Source organism: Condylostylus longicornis, unplaced genomic scaffold (assembly GCF_029603195.1).
Source record: "Condylostylus longicornis isolate FDR11 unplaced genomic scaffold, ASM2960319v2 ptg000018l, whole genome shotgun sequence".
Taxonomy (NCBI): Eukaryota; Metazoa; Arthropoda; class Insecta; order Diptera; family Dolichopodidae; genus Condylostylus; species Condylostylus longicornis.
This window is the reverse complement of record NW_026577987.1, coordinates 7915061-7941435: the sequence shown is the minus strand read 5'-3', so window position 1 is coordinate 7941435 and position 26375 is coordinate 7915061.

Here is a 26375-nt window from a genome sequence, read left to right as displayed (position 1 = left end):
TTTTATGAGTATTTCAGCACGTATGTACCATATAAAGAATAAATTTAAGGGCTTGTGTATGAAATATTAAAGAAATAATAAATTTCCAATTTATTTTATCGAATAAAAGGACAATCAATGGCAACAATAAAAATATCGAAATAATAATTAATATCGTATTTCAAAAACAGCTGCGTGTTATGAATTTCAATTAATTTGAAATTTTTTTAATTTTAATGCCATATATAACATTGTTACAAATTATTAATGCCATACTTAAGATTCATATTTTTTTCATAATAGTTTTTGGTAAATTAAGATTGTTAATCAAAAATTTAGAATCAAAATGATTTTAGCTCTTATATATTTATGTACGTCCGCTGATCGTATATTTTTTCCAACAAAGGGATGGCCACGTATTTCAAATAATAATATTAAAATTTAATGTTTCTGAAATTTTCTGAAATTTTTGGAACATAAGACTGATTACTCTTGAAAAATTATTTATATTTTGAAAATTTTGCTTCAATTCCAATTTTAAAATCCCAGTATTTCTATTAACTGAAATTTAATGCTATAAGTACGAAATTCGTTCTTAATTTCGAAATTTCTGTACCGACTTTAAAAAATATTTAAAATTCCAGTATTTTCATTGTACAAAAAATTGGCATTGCATTCAAATTATATTGTAAGAAAATGGAATTTTAATTTTCTATTACGTAATATTATTCTTACTTCCCAATAATTTAGGGACTCAAACTGATTGAAAATTTAAATTTTGCCGAACGGGAAAGAATTTCACATGCCACCTCCCGAATTTTATTATTTTTTCCAAAATTTTTTTAAAAACATGAAAAAATAATTTCAACATTAAGAGCTAAAATTAAATACTGATTCATTGTGATTGAAAATCATACAAAATTTATTATGACGTAACAAGAAGACGCCACTCTTTACATTTGTAGAATATTGAAACATTTTTAACATTTGTATATAATAGTTACGCCGCTTTATATAGTAAAGGAAAAGTTGAATGTAAAATTAAATTTTGGTCAACAGGTGCATTCACATATTAAGGTTTTAGATATAATATTGATTAAAATGTAATTATTTCCAAAATTTTATGTTCGAAAATATTGTATAATATGCTTTTATTATACTACTTTTATTATGCTCTTTAATATTATTTATGTCCTTTTTTTAATAATATTTCATAATTTACAGTTCAATGAATATTTCTCATATATTATGTCAATAAATTTATGAACCTACACTTATTTACCTTCCTTCAATACTATTATAATATTAAATCCCATATAGCAATAATGTGTATGGGAACAATATTATTAGAACACAATAGAAAATCATTTTAGTGTGTGATAAATTACAAGTGGCAGCAAATAAACATCTTATGAATTTAAAAATTTTTCATTTGAAATTTAAATGTTCATATGAAACATAATGTATAGTTACACACGTGCATATAGATACGTGTATTGATACGGATTTGGATAAATGAAATTTTAAAAATATTTTACGCATGAATTGAAATCCAATTTTCTATTTCAGTATACAATCATTAGATGTCATTGGTAAATTCAATTTTCAAAATCGAAATCCTAGAACTTCGCCATTTGAAAGGGAAATTATTACACAACAGCATTACGATATATTTGACTGAATTCTTAGTATGACAATATTGCTTGTCATACAAGAAAGCGTCAGCACACGAACGGTTCAGTGTTTTGATAAAATTTTGTAACAAAAATTCAATTTAGTAAAAATTGTTTAAGCTTTGTTCACATAACTGATATACTCACATTATTTTCATTACCGAAAGTTAGAGTAACGAGTAACTCTATTGACTAAATAGAAATTTATTTTAATCTGGCCACATCTTTAGTTAATAGGTATTATACTTTTATTTTTCAATTTTCCAATTGAATAAATTTTCGAATTACAATTTTCATATGAATTTTTTTTTTAAACTTTAAGGTAATGTGAAAATAATTGTAAGCTTTATTATGATATTAGAATTACATAAATTCGGACCAAATTAATGGCTCATAAAATAGCATACTTTGGTATATCGTAATAAATTATGAAAAAATTTAAGAATCTCTTCTTGCATACATTTAGGGGTGTGCAACTTAACTACTTTATATTAAAATGGGCATTTAAAATACATTTCAACTTAGAAATTCATTATTCTCTAAACAAAATTTTTATAATTTTCAAAGATTGACATCCAGGACGGGAAGGGAAGAGTAATATTTTATTTTAATGAAATGAACGACTTGAAATTATTTCTTAAGTCTGCCACAGTTCAAGAAAATGGTTGATTTCAACGAATATTATGTCAAAATGACGCGCTTCTCGGTACACAAATGAGGGACAATAGTTTAACGAAAATCTTAAAGAACATTAGCACATTGTTTTGTCAATTACGTTTGGAACGCACTTAAAATTAAAATAAGTCCTAAGTGAAAATAATTATTTGATTACTTATATGTTCTCGATACAAGCTTCCCAAATTGACTTTAGTATTCAATTCTGATTAAATCTCAAATTACTGGTTCAATTCTCATTATAATTTCCATATTATGTTTTGTTGTCAAAAATAGAGTTATTTTTAATGAAAGATGTATAATTTTTGTGTTGCCATAACTAAACTAAGAAGAATCAAATTAATGGAATATGCATAAACGCAGATCATTTTACAACACTACAAAATATAGAAACAACAAATGTGCGTAACATGCTCCTTTATTTTTTATAGTGTTTCCTGTACAATTAAATACTGTGAGTGCTTGTTCATAAAGTTTCATTATGCTTAAGGATGAATTCTCTTCAAAATAAAATATACAAAAATGAAAATTATTTTCCAGTATCTACTTGATTAAAATTTGATTATTTGCAAAAAAAATTTTCCCCCGAAAATTTGGCCCCACAGTTTAATCGAGTTTAAAGATGTGCAATTATATGAAAAACTAAATCAAGGAAAGAATACCTTCATTCAAAATCTTCAAATACCAGCTTTGCTTTATCATTAAACTGTTCATTATTAAGTAATAAGCTGCCATTATACAGTATTTTTGTATATAAGAACAACTTATTATCTAAAAAGTGTTAATGAGATCATGATTATAGCTATCAAATACGCCACAAAATTAAATTTAGTTTGAAAATATCGCAAAAAAAAATTTTGCCTGCACAAAAACCAAAGATTGATTTTATGAAGTAAATTTGAAAAATGTCAAAGCAAATGATTTGAATGAAAGAAAGACAAACGTCTTGAAACTCAAAAATCAGAAAAAAAAACTGTAACATCCGAACACACACGTCGCACTGTAAACAATTTTGAGTTCTTATTACTAAATTTCATTTTGTTGTATAACAAACCTACCGGAAATTTTTGCAAATATTTTTGGTAAATGTAAAAAACGTACAAGCATCAGCTAAAATGCACAGATTTCTTAAATTCTCTTAAAAAAATTCAATTTTAATCTTTTCTTCTTATTTTTTTTTCAAACATAACTGTTTTAAATACAAAAACAGTGAAAAGCGGTTAACAAAATTTTTGAAAGAAAAAAAAACAAAAAAAAAAAGTAATGGGGAAACAGCACTCCCCACAGCACAAATGTAAAAATAAGAGAAGAAAAAGAATTAAAGATGAGTTTTTGTGATTTCTTCACAATTCGCTTGGAGGAAGCATATACAAAGTAAAATTGAGCACATGGTTGCAAGCATCTCCCAATAGTTCAACTTTTGTTGAATAAAACATAAAAATCATAGTAAAAAAAAAAGAAAATACGGAAAAATTTATGAAAAGTTGCATAACCGGTTGAAATTTTTTATTACCGTACTAACCGTAGTTTTGTTTTTTCTCTTTCAAGCAGGTTTAATGAAAATGTTGTCATCTTTTCTTGAAGAAGGATTTATTTTTTTTTTAATTTTTAATTTTAATTCTTATGGATTTCTTTAAATGTCACTGACCTTTTGAAAACTACTGTGCTTACCAAATTAAGTAATAAAGTTGGTTATAATAGGTTATTTTTAAAATTTATTATTAGAGAAAAGTACTCGTAATTACCAAGTCGTTAAAAAAATTCTTAGTCAATTAGTTGTTCGCTTAGTTTATATAATTTATTTGGCAAACTTATGTACGTATAATTTTCTTCAATATATTTTATCTAAGAATGCCGGCTACAGGGATCCGTGAATTTGTAAAAGCTAATGATTACCTAATAATTAGTAAAAATTGTTGAAAATCGTTATAGTATTTTTCGGTATCTATATTATTTGACAAATTAATACATAAAATATACACAAACGCAAGGAAACTATAGTTAAAATAAATTTTTTTTTTGGACAACATCTAAAGTTCTCATAGTAGTTTTTCACTGTCTAAAATTGCTATGAGATGAACATTTGTGAAAATGAAGTAAAAATTTTTGCATCAATTTTCTTTAAGAGTTCAATTTTCTTTAAGATATTAAATTTTAATAGCCAGATACAGAGTGGGCGCAAATTAATTACAGTTCTTCACACTGACGGAAAAGTGTATAATCTATGACTCAAAGAATAATATTGTCATATTTTTAATCTTGTACCAGATCTTTTATTCCTGATTACACAATAGTTTATGAAACAAAAAATCAATTAAAATTTTTGACAATCGACATAGGTGTTGCACTTAAAATTTACATTTCATGTGAATCAAATTTTCAACATAATTTCCTTCTGACCTAAAACCTATGAATACAATTCGAAATTTGAGTGACAGGAGAAAAACTCGTTTAATATTCGTAATCAAAATTAAATCACAACTTTATTATTGCAGTTGCGCGTGCTTGATGCTTATAAATATTTTATTATTTAAATTGAATTTCGATTTTTTACGACATTATACTTGGAAATATTATTACGATATCATAAAGCAAAGCATACATTTTATGTACATACTTACATTTTTATACTTACATAAAAATTGTAACTTAAAAACCTTATGATAAATGCCATTAAATCTTCTATACAAACATTAATATTATTTATTGTACTGCGTTTTTTATGAAGGGTTTTTTTTTTTGTTTTCCTTATTAAATTTTATTATACATACATATATTACATTTCACTAATATTATACTTTCTGTGAGTATAAAAATTTCATAACATATTTTTAAAATAACATTTTATACTTCGAAAATTTTTAATAAATTTAAAAAAAAAATATGCTTACTAGAATTACACTTAATGTACGTTCGTCTGGGTTTCTGTTTAAAAAAGTTGAAGAGAAAAAAGCAAAATTTTTACTTTAGAAGATGAACAAAAGAAAATTATTCACACTGTTACCACAGGGGCCTTTTTTTTGGAATTTTCTGTACTCATCTTACTGAATATTCTCTTGCTTTCTGAAAATCTACTACAAATGACTTAAGCACTTTTCCCTGCAGTCGTAGTATGTTTATACAAATTAGTGTTGATTTCTGGTTACAAAAGTACAATGCATTAGTAGATTTCTGATTAAAAGTACAATCCATTGGTCAATTACCTTTTTGATAATTCTGAAAGAATAATTGTTATAATTTACTAACCGGATTGTATACGATAAAGGGGGTGTATTGTGATGTCACCAAATTTTCTATGTAGCACTTTTAACGAAATTGCACAATGTTTGCTAGGTAAAATGTATTGTTAGAAGTTTTTGATATAAGCATATAGGGTTCAAGAATATTTTGATCCTATAACACAACAAAGAGTTCAAATTTTTCAGAAAATTAATCTCTTCTTCAGCAGAGTGATATAAAAAACTTTAAAATCGGATCGTGTTGCAAAATAAAAAACAAAAACTTGCTTTCACGTCCTTAGAAATGTGTTAAAAAATACCTAACTGGTAAGTTTAAAATAAAATTACGATAAAAATTTTCGAATACAACAAGATTTTTTAATATAATGTAAAGACACTTTAGGAAATGCTACAGATAAGAGCTGAAATAGGGTAAAAATAAAACGCTTACTTATACAGCGCTTTATTTTTACACTTAGATGTTCAAGATACAATCTTAACCCCAAATAGCATATTGTGCACTATCATGATTCTTAGAACAAATCGTTAATTAGAATAGACCAGATTTAGAAATAAAGTTAAATATTCGTAAGGAACTTCTTTAACACTCTTAAAACACAAAGTTTAACTACTCATATTTTATTTTAAATTATTCCAACAAGATTTTTCAAAGTTTCAATTTATTAAATAAAAAATATTTGAAATTATTATGACACCTTAAAGATCTTTGAAACATTTATCACCATGTCACTTCAAAAATTTTCATTTATTTCCGAAAATTCTCAACCTTTTCTGAACTCCGAATTTATTGTTATTTGTGGTTTTTTAGTTAATTTTCAATATTAAATTTCTTTAAAAGCAACTGTTGTAGTAAAAAATAATTTTATCGTAACCTCTATAACCTCTTATACCACTACTTTAACTAAAGTAGCAATATTGCATAAGAAATTTTGCATTTATCTTTGCATAACAGTTGCCTGCCCTATGTGAAGAAAATTAAAAGTTCCTCCTTTGATGATTGATTTTTACCTCATTAACCAACTGTTTTGTTTAGACGTTTTCTTTTAATAGAAAAGTTTCATTTAATTTTCATCTTTTGAGAACTACTTGAAAATAAGCCGGTAAGTTAATTGGTTCAACTCAGTGATACCTGAACGAATGAATAATTTGAAGAGTTGTATTATATTTCCCTTACTATTCCATACGTATCCTGGTTTTTTATTCGTTTATGAAAAATTTAAGAACCGTAATTTCAATAGTTTCCATAATATATGGCAACATAGCTTTCAAAGTTGAATGGCAGCTACCCCTACAAGTCAAGAAATTTGAACTACAGTTTTATCAAATGTAAGAGCCGTAATGAAATATTGCAAAATTTCAATACTATATATTCTGTAATGTCAGAGATCTAGCCAAATAACATTTGATGTTATATGGCAGCTATCGTAAGCGCTCATGATAATTTAACAGCTTTTACCAAAAATGATGACCATATTAGAACCACTGCCTGGTTTACATCTAATTTAAATAGAGTTATAGCTTTTATTCCTCTAAATCATTTGTGAAAATTTGATGAGCTTAGCTTAACTGGTTTTTAAATTGTCCTTGGGACGGACGGACGGACGGCCAGACAAAGCTAAATCGACTCAGAGTTCGACGCTGATCACACTTGAGTCTATATCTTAGACCATAATTTCTTAGCGTTACAAACGGTAAGGCAAATTTATTTTACTTTTCGAACGTACGTTCGTACGGGTATAAAAAGGTTAAAGTAATGTTTTTTCCTCCAAGTAAAATTAAAGATGAGATTAAAAAAAAGATTTATTATTGTAATTAAATGCACCACCTGGTTGAAGAATTAAATACTTTGAATGATTTTGAAATGAAATAGAAATTTGCAAAAGAAAAAATCACTTTTTTTCATTTTTTAATTTGCTTTCGTTATTCAATGTGAACGTCACAACTTTGTGCAGAAAACTAAGAAGCTTTTTAAAAACTTAATGATGGTTAAAAATAAAACCGATCAGATTGTGTATTTGGAGGCAATTTAGTAATTTTTCTTTTCAGGTTATAAATTTAAACTTCTCTTTTTCTCCTTCTCTCTCTATTTGATTATGATTGATTATCAAAAGTAACCTGAAAGTTCTTCTCATCATTTGTTGAATTTCGAAATATTTTGTGTTTTTTTTTCAGTAGTCCACCTACTTTATGACCTTAATAAAAATAAGGTTATGTTATAATATTTTATATTTCGTTACTTCAAGTAAGCATCCAAACTAATTTAGTGTGAACAGCACAAAAACTAGTTATTTGAACTTGAATTTTGAAAACAAATCAATACGAATTTTCTATAAACAAAGTTTAGATTTTCGTAACAAGTACGTTCCTTTATAGTCTTATTCAACACTTTTATACGTGTCGAATGTCATACAGAAGGCAGTTGATCAAATCTACTGGAAATTTGCATATTTCGCGGCGTAATGACTCAGGCGTAATGACTCTACTGAAATAAAATATTTATTTAGAAAAAGCACTATTGAAATTGTACACAGATCTTATACAAAGCGAAAATTCTCCCCAATCTTCAAATGTACACGGCTTAAGACTATATTTCATTCAATGAGTCAAATTAACAGTTTTATGTACATTAAAAGAATTAATAGCGGAAATTGCTGTGTTTTAAAAATTTACTAAACATTAAAAACTAATTTGAAAATCTAATTTGAAAATCTAATTTTTCTGAATGTTCTAAAAAGCTCATCTAGACTTTTTTTTCCCAATATAGCTCTTCATATTTTATATTCTTGAAATATTTTGTGTTCTTCACAATTCTTGGAATATTTTTCTGTTTTTCATTTTATTAATCTATGAAATTTTCAAGAAAAATTCAAATTTAATTTAAAAATTTTTATTCTATTTTATTTTCACCTACGGATGAATATAAAATATAAGTTATGACAGCACATTGAATTGATTCATTTTTTCGAAATAAAAACTCAAATTTATGCATGAAATTTTTGGAAAATTTAAATTTGCATATAAGATTTTGTAATAGTGTTGTATCAAAACTGAAAATTCTTTCAAAATGAGAATATTGGAATAAAATTGAAATTTAAAATTTTAAACAATGATATGGAATCTGTGTTTTTAACATGTTTCAAACTTATATTGGTATTAAAAGTTAGAAAATAACTCTCGTACTCTAACACTTCGTACAATAATTTCAAAAGTGATTTCATTCTGGGGCTTGTGACTCACGTTACGACATTGTACATAATATAACGAAAACTATCAAGAAACATATTTGTAATAATAAACCTAATTGGTTCCAACAACAACGAAAGAAAAACTCCGATTTTCTTCCGATATTCGGATTCTCGTTTTATGGTCGTGATTTCTTATAATAATTTGGAACACACTTATTTGCATTGTCCTTTTTTATATCACTTGTTTGTTGAAAAGTGGCTGTAATTTTCTATCTCTCTCCGAGTTTTTGCAATATCCAAAACAATTCAGGAAAAAAAACAACAAACTTTTTTTTTGTCAAGAAAATTACCATTAAATTGTTATCTTAAATTTGCATACTTCTTGGAGCTGAAATTTGATTTTCAATTTAAACAAGATTTTCAAAATAGATTTGTAATTTTATTTAATTGTTTACGATTCAAAAATCTAAAAATTCTTATTATTTACAGTAAAATTCAATAGTTTTCAGATAAATGTAATCAATGTACAAAAAAAGTCAAATTTAAAATTCTGGACCTTAAATTGTAATCATTTATTGCAAGTTTTAAATAAATTATCAAATATTTTCACTTTTATTTCTTAATTTTTTTTTCCTTTTATTTTTAATTAAAAAATTTTGATATCCTTTTTATATAATATCCATTAAATAGAATTTGGTACACACACATTACACCCTTCCTATACATATACTTGTACTCAAATTTTGAAAAGTTATTACAAATTTACCACTCTCTTTGTAATGCTAAGAAATAGGCATTAGTCTAAAATATAGACACAAAAAAATGTTTCTAATCAGTGTTGAGCTCCCAGTCAATTCTATTCTGTTAGCTAGCTTAATCAATTACTAAGAGTTATTACCGCAAGTACCCTATTTCATTTAGGTTCAATTAAGCAATAACTCGAAGAGCTAGCATATAATTCCAAAAATAAATTGGTTATGTCTTGGAAACTATAAAACATATAGTATTCAAGTTATGTATACATTAGAAAAAATTAGAATACAATAGAATATTAATTTTAAGTATACATTGATGAAATCACTATTTTAGTAAATTTTAATTGTTTTATAAGTTTTCCGCCACACAGCTCCGCAAATAATTTAATCATATCTCGATAACTATAAAATTTACAGTATTTAACATGCGCTTAAAGAGTTTTATGCGGTAAGACCACCATTCTAAAGTTGTTATATAATAGCTACCATAGAAATTAAAAAATAATTTATATTACATGCATTATAAAATACAACACATACAACAATTATCAAATACAAACCGAGCACGACCATGTTTTAGTATTACACCAGATTTAATAAAGACCATTTAAAAAAATGTTGATTGACGTAGTCGGTGTAGCAGGTCAACCGCACTCCAATTAGAACAAATATACTATTTCGCTACCACTACCACGTGATCACCAGGCTGCCATTGAGCGTACAGTTACAGAATGCCTAAACTATACGGTTCTTTTGAGAAATCTATCTAAATTATTAAGCACTATTAATCTTCGATATCTCGTCTAGCTCCGTTCTTTTATAAAAAATGTTGGAAGTGAATATTTTGTTGAAACTTCACATCACTTTGAAAAACATTCGCACGATTATCGTAGAGTTGACACGATCAAACCTATTTTTTTTTTCATTTTAATTTGAATTTTTATTCCATGTATATACACATAAGGAAATTTACTATCATAAGTTTTAAAAAAAAAACTCTTGTATTTCTCATAAATATTTACGAGCACAGTATGTGTTGCTTATATTCTAAAGAACGTCCAAACAATCTACTTTAATTATTATTGTTAAAGATTTACAATGTAAAAAGAGTTACATTTTTGCAGATATTTTCGTTTGAACTCTCTACGTATGTATATGTGCTACTATGAATACAATTTAACACTATTTTTATTACAAAACAACTTTATACATTTTTAATTCGGCTTTTCTTCAGTCTTAATGCGTAAAATTTAAAATGCGACTAAAGTATGAAATAAAATTTGGAAAAAGAAAATATTTTTTTCGTTTTGTTTGTATCAAACTGATAACATATGTGTCATACTATAAACCTACATACAGAACAGTTTCTATACTATATTGTTGGCATAAACTAAATTCAAAAGAAATGAAAATATGCCAGGATATTTTGCAAATAAACAGAGTAAAAAGTGGAAAAATGAGAAAGAGAAATTTTAAGAGGGAAAACATGTTGACAAAACCATTGTGAATTTATTTTTTATTTATTTGTATTTTACTTTTGTCTTCGTTATCCTTTTGCAAAATAAAAGAAAAAAAATTTTTGTTTCTTCTATTTTTTTACTGTTGTTTTTTTTGACACAAATCCAAACATAAATAAAAAGTGAAATATGTTAAGAATACTTTTTTTTTTTTAATTTTTCTTTATTTTTTTTAGGAAAATTCGTAAAGAGAAAAGAAATTTTTGAATATGAATTTTTGTTTCGAGTTAAAGATTATTTCCAAAAAATTTATTCCTACATAAATTTTACATATAATTATTTTTTCATTAAATATACATACATGCATACACTTGTGAACTATTATATACAGTGCTCTCTAAATTGAACAATGTTATGATGAAAAATTAAATTTTCCTAAGTTTTCATGATTAATTGTTGAAATTATTTTTAAACTAAAAATTTAATTAAAAGTTCAGTAGTGAACGTTTTGCAATAAAATTAAACAGCTTCGTTCAATTAGATGTAGAAAATTAATAGTTATCATTAGTAACCCAATGTAACCAAAGGTCCAAACAAGCCAGAAAAGGTTTTCGTTGTTATAAAGCAAATCGATATGTCAAAGATTCAGTCAGATATCTTAAAGGAAACTGTTTTGGGTATTGTTTATACGGCTATTCATTGACGATAGATGGCAAACATCAGTAAAATATGTTAAGAACTCTTATAATAAAAGGTAGTAATAATGATCTTCTAAATGGAAATTAAGTAACATACAAATCGTATTTGACATGTCTTAGATTATTTGAGTTTACCTGAAATAGCTTTTTAAATGAAAAAAAATGGAGGTTTTCAAATTTATTTCATTGTCCATTTGTGATACCGAAGTGTTACAATTAATTTCTTTGACTTTCCACGACTTTATTTAATTTCATTTAAATTCTTTAAATGATTTAAATTCGACGTTCAAAATTCATACTAAATATTTAGACAACTTAATTAAAAACCAAATTCATTGAATAATTTGAATTTATAATGGAGCACGTAAATTACTTAAAGGGAAATTCCACAATTCCACCATTGCAAATTTAAGAATAATTAAGGATTTTAAATGAATTAAAGCAGTTCAAAGCTTCTATTATTGCCTTTTTTCTAGTAGCTGATAAAATCTGAAAGGTATTAGTTTATTGCCAACTTCTAACGCAAAAGTTGTTTTTAAAGTAAATAAATAAAAAACTGTTTGAGTAACTAATTTCAAGTTTGAGTAGCAACTACTTTGAAACTTCTCCACATTATTAATTATTTTAGTCATAATCATTTCCGATACCTAAAGTTTATTATGACGTTTAAAAATATTGAAACGAATAAACAATTAATTCGAGAGGACACTGTGTATTTCACTAAATAATATTTTATTACTAGATTCTAGGTAGCCTTTAAAATAATTTGTACATAAATAATTAATAATTACATATTTCAAATCCTTACTATACAATTTAATTATAATTTGTAATAGCAAGTTACATAATACTTTCCTAAGAATCAGGTGCTTGTTTGTATTTGCAAAAATAGTGTTATTAGTTTCTATTTAGAAGCTGTTTTTATAAAACTAAGAAAATTAAAAATTTAAAGAATAATTTGTTAGAAAATGTAAACAAAAGTTAAATTCTACTATGACCTTTTAAGAGCATTTTTGTAAAAACACCAGAATAATATTCCATGCAAACGCGTGAACGCAATACCCAAAAAATAAGTTTAGGTATTAAATGCATGTAACAATAATTCATCTTACGATTTAAAAGTCAAAAATCTAACAGTTTTCTGGACGTTGTCTGTAAATTTAAACAATATCCGTTAATTGCTTTATAATTAATAACTTTACTCTAGTTCACAAAAATAAATTATTCCTTTAGTTGTAAACAGAAGCAATGAAATTTATAACAACAAATATTGAAACCGTTTAATCAAAAATTAAGTTTCAAGAATAGAGTCTTAAGACATAAATTAGGCGCTTCTTAAAATGCATCTCTATAAATTTGTAATTAGTTACAATAATACATAATATTTACTGGAATTTATTGGTCCATCTTGTTGCAAAGAGCAAAAGTTTTATTTTCAAATTGAAATCATGCCAATTATTGGAAAATTGAATAAAACATAATCCTAGAAATAATTTTTAGTTGGAATTACTTAAAGAATGCCTTTTAAAAATACATAAAAACTTAAAATATAAAAGCATTTTGTAAAAGGTTTATTGGAAATATTTAAGGCGCCAAATGATTTATTTTTATCTTAGTCCTTACATGATCTTGAAAATTGATGTTTTATTTTTTATAAATGGTAGAGAAAACATTGAAAAAAAAAACATACATTAAGTTTAGCACATTTCCAAAAAATTCGACAAAAAAATGTATTTATTAGTCCGATTAGACCGGAAAAGTTAAAATGCCTCAAACCCATAAAATGGACAATTTATTGCACCGAAACCACGTTAGCAGTTATGATTTTTAAAATTTTTAAAATCAACAATAGTAAAAAAAATGGAGAGACTGCGAAAAAGTGTAAATAAACCACAGTGGAAAAGTGGTAGTAAACCGCGATCATCTTATTTTTCAAATTTTAAAACTGATTTTGGTTTTAAACAGTTAAGACGTTGGGTGATAAAACCAAGCAAGTAATGGTAATAGCTCTTCAAATACTATTTCCCCTTCTCTTAAGCGTATGCAATCATACAATGGTATAAAGAGAATACATAATATTTATTCTTTTCACTCCGTTTAATGTTCAATCCGTTCATTCATTCATGCAATTGTTTCCATTATTGTTCTATCATTAAAAAAAAATTTCTCTAGAATAAATCTTCGTATTTCTCTGCCCCGCAATTTATAGTTCCAAAAAATTGCGGAAATTCAGCTTTTTGTTAATTGCTCTGTCAAAAGTGCAAGTTATTTGTATACAAGCAATTTTCTACACACCATAAAACTTCCGGAATGTTAATTTCTTTTTCCATAATAAAAGGTCCTCTTTACTCACAAGTATACCATTATGTCTTAGTTAAATTATTTACCAATACAATTTAAATTTTATATTAAGTATTCACTTTTCGAAAATTATAAAAACAAGAGAATCTCCTAAATGTATGCAAAATTGCATGGTATTAATAAAACTAGCTTTAAAGATAAGTTTTCATTACTTAGAGCTTAACCTATGTACATAGTTGTTAGCTTCAAACACAAATTGTTGAAGAAAATGTACCATCTTACAAACCATAAGTTTGATCGGCTACATTTTAAAAAGGTGCCTTCATCTGTTCAAGAGAAACGTTTAAAAACTTTTTGCTCGAGTCAATCAAATCATTCTGTACAAAATTGTTCGAATATTTTATTATTAATACCGTAATAATTTTGCCGCACCACACGATATGAGAATTTTCTTAATTCTCTTTTCATTTAAAAAAACAAAAACATCAAAACAATTTTAATTTTTTCCCATGCATATCAAAAAACACTTGTTCTAACTTTAATGTTAAATTATCTAAAATAGCGTGTTTTTCTAGTAAATTGACTTTAATTAATGTGGAAAGTTAGAACATCAACACTTAAACGTAAACTCAAAATTTTTTTATAAAACTTGTTAATTTTTTTTCCAAAATATTTACCTTTTTTTTGTGTCTCTATAAAATTAGGCGTTGACTTCTTAAACAATACAAATATTATGACCTTTAACAGTAGGTAATTGGTAATTATTTTCATACATTACTGAGAACATTCGAGAAAAAAAAAACAATGTAAGCAGCTTATAAGATGTTGTGTCGTGTGTTTGTGAAATTTACTGTCATTAAATAATCCGTAGTATGACTAACATGATAATTACTTGCACGATTATCTTAAAAGTTTATAAGGTAATTAGTAAATAATTAGATATTCAGCATTAAAATAGTTTCGGAATTATTGAGTTTATTGAAATATTACAATTATTAATTATGAAAAGATTAATTATCTTTTATTCAATAGTGAGTTTTGTATCCTGTTCTTATATGATTAATAAATATTTGTGACAACGTACTTTTTTGCTAAGCTGCTAGTTGTTGCTTTAAATTTCTTGTTTTGCGAAATATGACAAAGTTATTTAAGATTTAGAAATGTGTCTTGGATTTTGCGATTAAATTTTAATCCCTTTTATTATAGGAATCATGGTAAATATGTAAAAAAATTATAATTGTGTATAGGTTTTAATCTAAATTATAGTTGTGTATATTGTTTTTAATCTAATGTAATTTATTATCACGCAAAACTAAAGGCTCACGAAGAGCAAGATAATCAAATTTAAGACGCATATTTATCGTACGGCTATCAGATTGCCAAGCAAAATCGTTATCACCTGTCAAGGAACAAAACGAATTAATGACGAGTAAGTTGAAATTGTAAACAAATTGGTCTGGACCCAAGAGAACAGACGAAACATTCTAGTCATCGACTCATTTCCACCGTAGCCCATATTTTAATGAGGAACATTGTAAAATTTTATCGATCTCATATTTTTCTAATTCTCCTTGAAAGTGACCAGTTTCCATAAGAATAGCGAAACAACAACTCCAAAGGCAAGTGTAAATGAAAATTACATCAGTAATCACTCTACGAGACCACAACGTCTCCAAGGCTAACAAAAATATTCTAACCTATACTTAAATTACACCATAAAAAGTGGTGAAATTTCTTCAGAATTGACTTAATCCTAAAAGTATCATAACATGCAAACTAATATGCGTCCAACAATAGAGAATCTAAAATTACTTTAGCTATTACCAACTTAATGTATTAGCTAATGCCAGGCTCAGGTGAAAAAGTCAAACAAAATATAACGTTTAACAGAAAAGTGACATGGTCTGTGCAGTTTGAATGTACAGACTATCTCCTTCTTTTTATTTTTGTATATATTTTACATAGCATAATAATCTATAAGCTTGGAAGAGTAAACAATAGACTAAATTATTTTTCGATATAGGGAACATTTGCGTGCTTAAGAAGCGGACTAATTTTATTTTTACTTGTCGCGATGTCATTATGCCAATCGTGTTGTTAAACTTTGACTTTCATTCATTTAAATTTGGTCATTTATATAAAAATAAATTATTTTTTGATGATTTTTTAGTCGTTTGTTACAAAATAAGATTGTGTAAAATATGAATCAGCTTCCTGTAGCTTTTCTGGACCATCATATTATAACCATTTCATAATTTTTGCACACTTTGTATACGCCACTCTATAACCAAGAAGAAAAAATCATTTTAAAAAACAATTGTGCTTATCAAAATGAAAGGATGAAATAATTAAAATGATTTTTATAAATGCTTGCATGTTAATCAAATAAAGAAATTTAATGGCCGGAAAGTGCGTAATTTCATAAAAGAGACAATAATAATATTTTTGTCAAAAAGTAAATTTGAATATAATCGAATTATTAATGCTTCGCTGATTTCCCTCTGGACCATTATTTAATTTATCATTTTGTTTATCATTCGCATATAAATTTCACTATCATAACTTTCAATCTATTGTACGTATAAAGGATCTTAAAATTTACTGAACTGAAAATTAATTAACAAAGTCGTTAACAAAATTTTTACATTTAACACATTTGTAGTTACTAAATTTCTTGTATTCCTTCTATAGCAATCCAAAATATTCATTAATCATGCCAATTAAATATCCACATTTATGATCGTTCACTTCTGCTACACCTATTATGTAGAATTGCAAAAATACTTATCGCTCAGCTTTATATTAAGGTTATATTCTTACAGTGTAAAATATTTTAGTTTCTTTGTGCAAATGGAGTTAATTCAATCCTTCTATAATTGCTTTCTAATGGAATTAATTCAGTCCTACTGTAATTGATTTTTTTCTAATTGATTAAACTATGTAAGTCATATAAAATATATTGGTTGATTACTACCCAAAATAAATTACATTCCAGTATCATGGAATTTACATTACATTATGTTGTACCAACATTTTCGGTTTCATTAAAATTTTTAGGACCGTACTGCAATTCAGAATCTAATTTATAAAATATTTTTTTACCACAATTTTAGGTAATTGAACTGTCTTTAAGGATTTTTGTTGTATTCGAATGGGTATTTAAGTAAAGTTGATAAAATTCGGAATTCATTTACTTATTAATTTACTGTTTCAATTGCTTCCGATCATGATATTTCATAATAATACGAAAAATTCCATTGAAACCAATGGTTTGTAAAGTAACATTTTTCCTCTGAATCTCATTTATACGAGTACCCAAATATATCAAAACTAATTTATGCAATAAAAAATTATTGCATACCACTCTCAAAAATTAGAAAAATTAGAAGAAGCGTTACCATAGTGATTGATTTTCAGGATTGAATTTCTTTGCCTAGAATCTTAGATATAATATGGTTACAATTTTTGATGACAAGATATTTAACGTTAATATTTTGTTTTTATAGAAATTTTGAAAAATTTATAATTTTAAAGTTTTCCTAATTTTTTGAAACGATAACTTGGTTGCGGATGGAGATGTATCAAACTATTTTCCTCTATTCTAAAGAACTTCTACAATTCTTCTTTTTTTCTAGAAAAACCATGTTAAAAATTTTGAAAAATTAAGATAACGGTTAATTTCAGGTTTTTTTTTTCAAGTTTTCCGGAAAAGTTTAAAAATGTTCTTCGTATGGAATCTAATTTTTTCCAAATAGTAATTATTGTGACTTTTGAGTTATTGTGCTATCCGAAAACAACAGGACAAGGTTTAGTGACACGGCACTTTTTGTATTAACGAAGCAATAAGAAACATTGTTCTCCTAGTGATTTACTTTCATACCAATTTTTTTTCTTTTATAGCAATGCTATCATATAAATTACTTTTAAACTGACAAGAACTTATGAACGACTTACGAAACTTAAATGAATATAAAATCTTTATATAGTTTCAGCACATTACAGAAACATCTCTGGTAGAGATTCTCTTCATTATGCTAACAGAAAGCAAACTAACGAGACTTTCAATTAAATAGGAAAACAAGAATTTTTTTGTTTTTAAAAATATTAAAAAAAAAACTTCTCACTGCCTGTTTCAATTACCGTTTCCTAAGAACATTTTTCAAACGCTTGTTATCACGCAATTTTAGGTGGCACGGAAATAGTTACACTCAATTCTACTAAAATTAATGTCACAAAAGAGTAAAATTAAAAAAAAAAAATTAAAAATTTTTAAATTTTCTTTGTTAAAATTCACAAAAGAAAACTTCTTTGAACTTTTTTTAATAGAAAAGTTTTTTTCGTTGAAGATGTTTGTTCCGTTACTGCTTTTATTCTTCTTTTAATTTATTTTGTTTGGAATATAAAAATTTTAATAAAACTTAAAGTGGAACACAATGGTTGTTGTTACGTAATTTTTATAACATGTTTGGTTCCTGTTACTTGAGCATGGAAGCGAAATAATATGCAATGACACAAAAGTGTATTCCTTTTTCTTTCATCTCCAAAAGTATTTTTAGAAATTCATGGTTTATTTTTGTTTTAGCACTACCAATTTTTTTGGAAATGAATGTGCTTATTAGCTTTATTTTGTCTGACATTTCTTTTGTGCGGCTTATAATAAAACTTTGGAATCGAACACTAAAATCTTAAACACAAATTAATCTTGCCCAGAAACCTATTTCTCTATAAGAAAATATTTACTACATTCGTAATCCCTACCTTATTACCCCTAATGTTTGACCCCTCATTCTGCAATTAAAATATATTTTGTTGAAGCCACAGGTATTTCTTAACTCTAGAAAGGTTCTGGAGTTCATAGGATCACCTTCAAAACTTGAGCTACTTAATAATAAACAAAACTGTGAATGAAACCATTCTGACCAATTGATAGCAACAGAATCATAGTTTATTTTGTAAAAATAAATAATTTTGCATAAAAAATGAATTTTTGTATTGAATTCGATTTGTTACATCGCAACATTTCCGCTGTCCTGTCATAAAAGATTAAACAATATTAACATATATTAAATTTGAATGGAGAAGCATTAAGCTGATTTTCATCTTTTTATAAAAGAAACAAGATAAAGTTTTATAAGTGTTAAAACAAATAAATTTATGAATGAAAAATTTTCTGAATTCGTTCGCCATTTAATAAATGTAAGTAACCAGTATCCTGTATTGATATAAGAACCGGAATTATTCAAACATTATTTTTAGAGATTTGAAATAAGAATAAATAGCTTGATTGCTCGTTTAATATGATATTGAAATTATAAAAGGTCTATTACTTGCAATAATTTCTGTATAAGCGTAGTCTAAAATTTAAAATGAAAAATACTTAATAAAAAATTTTTATCAGGAAGTAATGGGCATTCCAGCAAAATTAGTTTCCACAATAGAAAGCTCTAACACCTTCTCAATTTTATTTAATTTGCTATTTTCTCAAACATAGGCAGAAAATAAAAGTTTTTTTATTGGGTGGCTTATAAGATGTTTAATATGTGCTTCCGTTTCTGTTTTTAGTATAACGTTAGCTCAAATAGCAAGGAAATTTCCTATTAATCTGGAAATCGCCCTTAAATTATGTACAAATTAAGCATTTACTATGTGTTCATTCTTCTAAATTAAATGTTCATTCTTACAGGTATTATGTGTTAGGATACACGGTGTTGTCGTGTGAAACTTTAAACAAGCTTTAAAGTTTTATTAGCATTATAAAGCATTACCTACCCTCTTTAAACTCAAAAACATTTTTTTCGGTATTATCAAATTAAGAAAGTATTAAAAGTTGAAAATTTTTCATAAAAAAATTTTTACTGCTTTCCCTTATACTTACGGGTAACTCTTAACCATAACCCTTAAGCTTACGGTTTCTCATTACAAAATATTTTTATAAGCTGTACTTCATAATTTTTAATTTTTTTTTTTGAAATTTTTTTTTTACCAACTTTAGCAGATTTCAATATAAGAGGAATCTAAAACAAACTATGGCTGGCTCGTTTAACGATCTCAAAAGCTAGTTCCAAGAAAACCTTGTTTTGACTATGATTGAAAGTTTGTCATCCTGGTCAAAAATGACTAACTGATAAATTTATAATTTTCTTCCAAACAAATTCCACAGATTCAAATGAAGGCTAAAATAAATTTCAAAAACACTTTAATCAGATCGAAAAGCAAAATTATAAACTTAAGAATATTTTTATTCTACTTTCTTTTATCTATGAAAACCGGTACATTTTCTCTCATTTATGCCTAGAGTCATTTAAATTTCTTGAATTTTAAATTAAAAATCATTTTTTGAAAACAAAAATTATTAGACTAATCTACCTTTTATTTACCTTTTGGAAGATATTTATAATATTGTTAACACAAAAACGTTTATTACAAAAACTAAAATTTTCTTTTGAATCTGAAAAGATCAAAGAAAACAGTCGGATTCCCTCTAAACGAACTTAAGGATCCCTTCTTTACAAAGGTTTATTTTTTTTTTGGGATATTTTTTGCCTTGAATAACCTTTTATAAATGGAGAGTAAATTTTTCTCATAGTTCCTCAAAGCGAAATCTGTACAATTATGTTTTTCAAATTTTGCAATTATCTTCCAACTTTTTATTAAATTATTGAATTCTTCTTAATATATACGGATGAATAAATTAACTATTGCTTTATCATCAAAAACTTAACACATTCCAACAACGCCAACTTCATTTTAAAAATTAGAAAATTTATGAATAAAGTGTGAAGGCCAATTGTTTTTAAATTAAAGCGCACAAAAATAAATTCTATAGTGAAATTTACAAAACGATTATGAAAAATATTTGCGTTTGTCATTGTTAATTGGGTATAACATGTTCTAGTATGTTAACATGATCGGCGGATTTTCAAACGAGCAACTATGATGAAAAGAAACCAAATTTTATCTAGCAACAAAAAAAATCCTCGAGGTCTAATAAAAAAAGTTGATATTCACTTGTAACGAAAGAATCTGGGCATCATTACCAATATTTTCTGTGATTTTCATTAATTTAAAGAATCTAGGCAATGAAATTTTTCCTTTATCACGGTTTTGAAAACTTTGATAAAATTTAATTGTATATGAAATATTTTTCTGCTGTTGAGATTTGCTATGAGGCTTGTTATTTATTATTTTGTGTATTACTCGTATGTATGTATTTATAATATATTAAAAACTATATAACAACAAACCAGTACCAGAAATTTAAATCAAAGTAATCATGTATGAGTCTATATATATGTGTAAGACTCAAGTCACATTTTCCAAAATAATCCACATGTTTGTTTCTTTTCAGTAATAATGCATTTTATAAGAATTTCAGGAGTTTTAGAATCAAAATTTTTTTTTTTGATTCCTTTTTTTTTCCTAAGAATTTTCATTTACGCACTAATATAGTGTATTTTATGCAATCCAGTTGAGACAATGAATGAAGACAAAAGCTTAATCATACTGTCATTTTTACTCCATTTGATTGGCATACAAAAGCAAAGATTGTAATCTTATCTTCATAAAATATCAATTTATTCATCATAGTTTCCCTCTCGTATACATAATGAATTTAAACAAAAAAAAAAAAAGAGCATTCAACAGTTTGATCTTAATGTTAACTGTCACTAATATAGTAAAATGCTGCATCTCAGTTAAGCGCCGCATAAAGGAACGTTAACATATAGAAGAAAAATAAGAAATGTCATTTTTAACACATCTCATAAATAAAAGTTATAGCTATACATACGTGCTTATATGTATATGTATCTATAAACCGTAACATAAACATGTGAACTTCTTGCTTAATAAAGGTTTGACTTAAATTTTGTTTTATCCATAAATATTTTCATTTCAGTTGCAAGTTTGTCATTTTCTGATGTTAAAATTATGACTAACCTATTGACAGAACATGTAAGATGCAATGTGAAATGCATTCATCAAGAAATAATAATATTAATTTAAAGGTTCCTTAGTAAGAAAAAAAGTTAAAAACTTTATTCATAAATTATTAAAAAAAAAAATTCGATGTAGTCAACAATACAAACACAGAGCATGCTTTAGAACCCACCTGAGTTTGACTACAAAGATCTTATTTTTATAAAGAACGAAGTAATTTTTAGCAAAAAAAATTAAATTTTATGTTTAACTCAAATTTCAAGTATCTAACTTTAAACCGATTTGAAAAATTGTGAGTTAGCCGTAAAATTATTCAGATTTATTCATTAACAGAATGATAAGTTTTGCAACAGTTGACAGCAATGAATATTGATAAGTATAAATGCTTTTTTTATCGAAATGCAAAACAGATTGCAGAAACTTATAAAAAAATTTCCCCAGTTTGGAGAAGAAGGTGAATTGCCAAACAGTCAAAATGATTTCGAACATTACAAATATTGGGCAACGTTTTCGAAAATAATATTTCTTCCTTCATTAAAGCAATTAAAATTTAATTTCACTAGTATGTGTTTCATTTTTAAGGAAAAATTTTGTGAACTAATAAAATAGACGAAGACGTTACTCTCTTTTATGTAAACTATAAGAATTTCAAATAATGTGATTTTCATTCTCCTCTTTTTTAAAATTTATACTAAAAATAGAAAACTTTAATTTTTACTTCAAATGCGGTACAAAAACTATGCTGCAGCTCTAGCCAAAATTTAAAACAAAAAAAATGCTTTTGTTATTAGTTAAGGGTAATTAAGAGTAAACAACGGATAAGTGAAAAATTGTATGAAACTTTTTTTAAAGATTTTGACTTTGCGCTTGAATACAACGCAAATTAAGTTTGTTTTTCACCGATCCGATCAAATATCGTTATAGGGAAAATTTCATGCGGCTTTAACGAAAATCTGAAGTGGGTCAATGTAACATACTACATTATTCCCTGAGTTACAAGAAAAAATCTAAAAGCTGAACGCTTTCATAAAAATCAAATTTGAGTTTTCATAACTAAAGAAGACGTGCCAAAAGGGAATATCTAATTTCTGTTTACGTGGATCTATTTTCACACACCCTGTGTAGATTTCCACTATTTCAAAGTTTCAAAATTTTTCTAAGTCGTAATTCTCCCACATAATAACAAAGCCATAACTTCAGCGATGAAAATTATTTAAAGGAACTACTTAAAAACGTAATTTTCAAGGAAAACGGTTTATTGACCCAAATAGTAAGAAGAGAAATCATTTTCTTAAAAGCGTGAACATCAATATAAAAGTTATTCTTTTTATATATCCGTCACATCCGTATGAAGGAAATAAAAAACTTTAAAATGTGTTAGTTTAAGGAAATTTAAGGATATAAAAAAAATTCTATGAAAAAATATTTTCTTTTCTTCTACATTCATTTTTTCTTTAAATTTTATCTATCCTGTTTTGCACAATAAAAGTCTTATGTATAGATCTTAAGATTTCCTTTATATAAAATATAAAACTATAAAATTTACTCAATAAATTCTTAAATGTCGCGAGTCTAGACTGATAATATAAATTAAAATGTTTCTTTTTCTTCTTCTTTTAACTCTTTAATGTCGTTTTCTCGTTCGAGAATTAATTCTTCGTTATCCTTTGACATAACTATTTCTACGCCAATATAAAAATATACGAGATCATGTAGGAGCTAAAAAAATAATATATTTCTTTATCCTTCAATGCTTTACGCCAACATAAAGATAAATTCAATATAAATTGTAGTAAAAAATAAATAGAATAGAATTTTGTTCTATAAATTTTGTTATCTCTTATTATCCTTTAAATAATATTTATTTTGTCCTTTATAAAATGTTAGCGTGTGCTCTTATATAGCTTATCTGAAAAATTTTAGAGGAATTTAAATTTTGCATTGGCGATTATACTTTAAGTAAGACAAAAAATTGTGCACAATTACAAAAAAAAATGTAATTAGTGTTCCATATTGTACAATAGAGTATGTTCAATAAAACTATGACACTGACAACAAAATTTTAAAGAAAAACATCATTACAAACAATGTCCCCATACAATTTGGGCAACAATTGTTTAATATTAGGAATATCAACCTAGAAAAATTTAACTTTAATAAAATAAGTAATTTAACCAAATTGTGTAGTAATTTTTCAAGTGATAACATGGATGCTGTTTGAAAGACAAATAAATTTGGGCCAAACCAAAGGTAGCACTTTTCTCTTCAACAACTGAAAATACTGGTTTTAAAAACAGTCTAGGTATACCTACCACAATTTCAATTTATTGCATACATTTAGGATGAACGATTTATGCAGTCTTTAAAATAAAGCAAAAATACATTTAAAGAGACGTCAACGTAATGCTTAATTTTAAGGGTTAATTGTGTGAGTTAAGAAAAATAATTATATTTTTTAATGTCATGGAATTTACCATTAGCTTTCCGTGTTTATAGAAATTAAAAAAAGCTTGCAGTTACAGAAATATAAGGCTCCAGTAATTTAAATTTTGCAAATTTCAAGAGGCGATAACTTGAGACGGGGAAAAGCCACTATTTTTCTGCGTTTCTGCTATATTTGAAAAATGCTTACTACAATATGTAGTTCAAAATTACATTTTTAGGGTTTTATAGGAGTATAACTTTTAAACTCGAGTAAAACTCTTGGCCAAACTCTTGACTTAGAATATAGGATTACAAATATTTTCCTCGTTTGGCTAAGACATAACATGCGCTTGAACATGCTTTCATATTGACTTAAAGTTTCTTTATAAGAAGTTAATCTTTATAGTATTTAAGTAATAGTTTTGTTTTAGTTTAAAATGAGTTCGATTTAAAAAGGTTGCTTATAATATTATTCAAAAAGAGTCAACAATCAAATTTTAAAACATTCTTTTTTTTAAGTCATACTTGCATATAAACTGCTATCCGCCGAACAATTAGTTTTGTCGATTCGAGCCGAAACTCGAATAAAAACAGCCTTTTCTGCATTTTATGTTAAATGTTTAAGGTATTTTTCAAAACACTGGTAAACAGAAGTACTGCAACAACATCTAAAACAAATTCTTCATAGGAATGAATTTTTCAATGACGCAATCATTTGCTTATACATAGTTTCCCAAATATATGTATGGCCAGGCGCGGTTCTGATGTATTCGTCGCCCTAAGCGGTTCCTAAAAAGTGCGCCCCCCCCCCCCCCCCCCCCCTTCAACCTTTTCACCTATTTTATTACTGTGAACAAAATTTAATAGGCATTGCACATTGTGCGTCATAAAGCAGTTTCTTGTAACCTTATTGTGCTGAATTATAGAATTAAAGTCTGGAACTAAACTTTCAATTTTTTGTTTTATAAATTCAAAAACAAGGTAATTTATTTAACTGTACGTTTTTTTATGAAGTTATGATCAGATTTATATCAATCACTTAAACTTGATTTTTTGATTTTAACAAACAAAAAATTTACTTTTTGACGTAAGTGAAACTTATTGTAAAAGGTTCTATGAAAATTATATCAAATGAACTTTTTCACAGCTTATTTGAATATGAAAAAAAGTAAAAAATTATTTTTATTTTTATTCGTAATTTTATTTTTATTTTTATAATTATTTTTATTTTTATTCGTAAAATTTGGCTTTTTATTTCACAAATCGCCTGAGAAATGAAGCAGCGTATAAAAAAAGTTTCGACTTGCATTCAAAAATTTAAGGAAAATCAAAGTTTCGTTCTAAAATTTGTGACTTAAAAACTAAGCTTTTCATGTACATAGCTATAAGCTTTTATACTGTTCATTATATTTTTTAGATTTTATTAAAATAAATGCATTTACTGGTATTTATAGGCTCGTGGTTTTGAAATTTCAGAATGTCGTTTTGCTTAACTGTTTTAATTTTGGAGATAAATGTGTGAAGCAAATTATGCGCCATTTCATTTTACTCTTATTTTTTGGATGACTTACACTACATCAATTCAGCATAAAAATTCTTAACATTCACTTGATTATTAAACAACATTTTTTCAATTCAATATAAGTAGTAGATTTTATCAATTAAAATTTAATTCTGTGATTGATAACAGTTTTTTCAAAAACGAAAGCAAAACATACGAGTAGTAGTAGAAATTCATAACGATCATGTAATTTTAAAATTCATTCAAAATTTTTTGTTGTTAAACAAAAACAAAATATTGGTATACACAATCTCAATATCAAGCTATGCTTTCCATCATTTAAGAATATTGCTCTCATTCTCTTTTTCTAATTTCTTTCTATTCTCATTCTTAATTTGTGTTTTTTTTGTTTTGTTCTTGTTGTTTACTAATGCAATAGTATACAGAAAAGTAATACATTATAATAATGTGTTTGTTTGTTTGGTGAGTGGGCGCCAACTAAGCAAAAATAAAATTTTGCATGTATGAAACAATTTAAATATAATGTGTA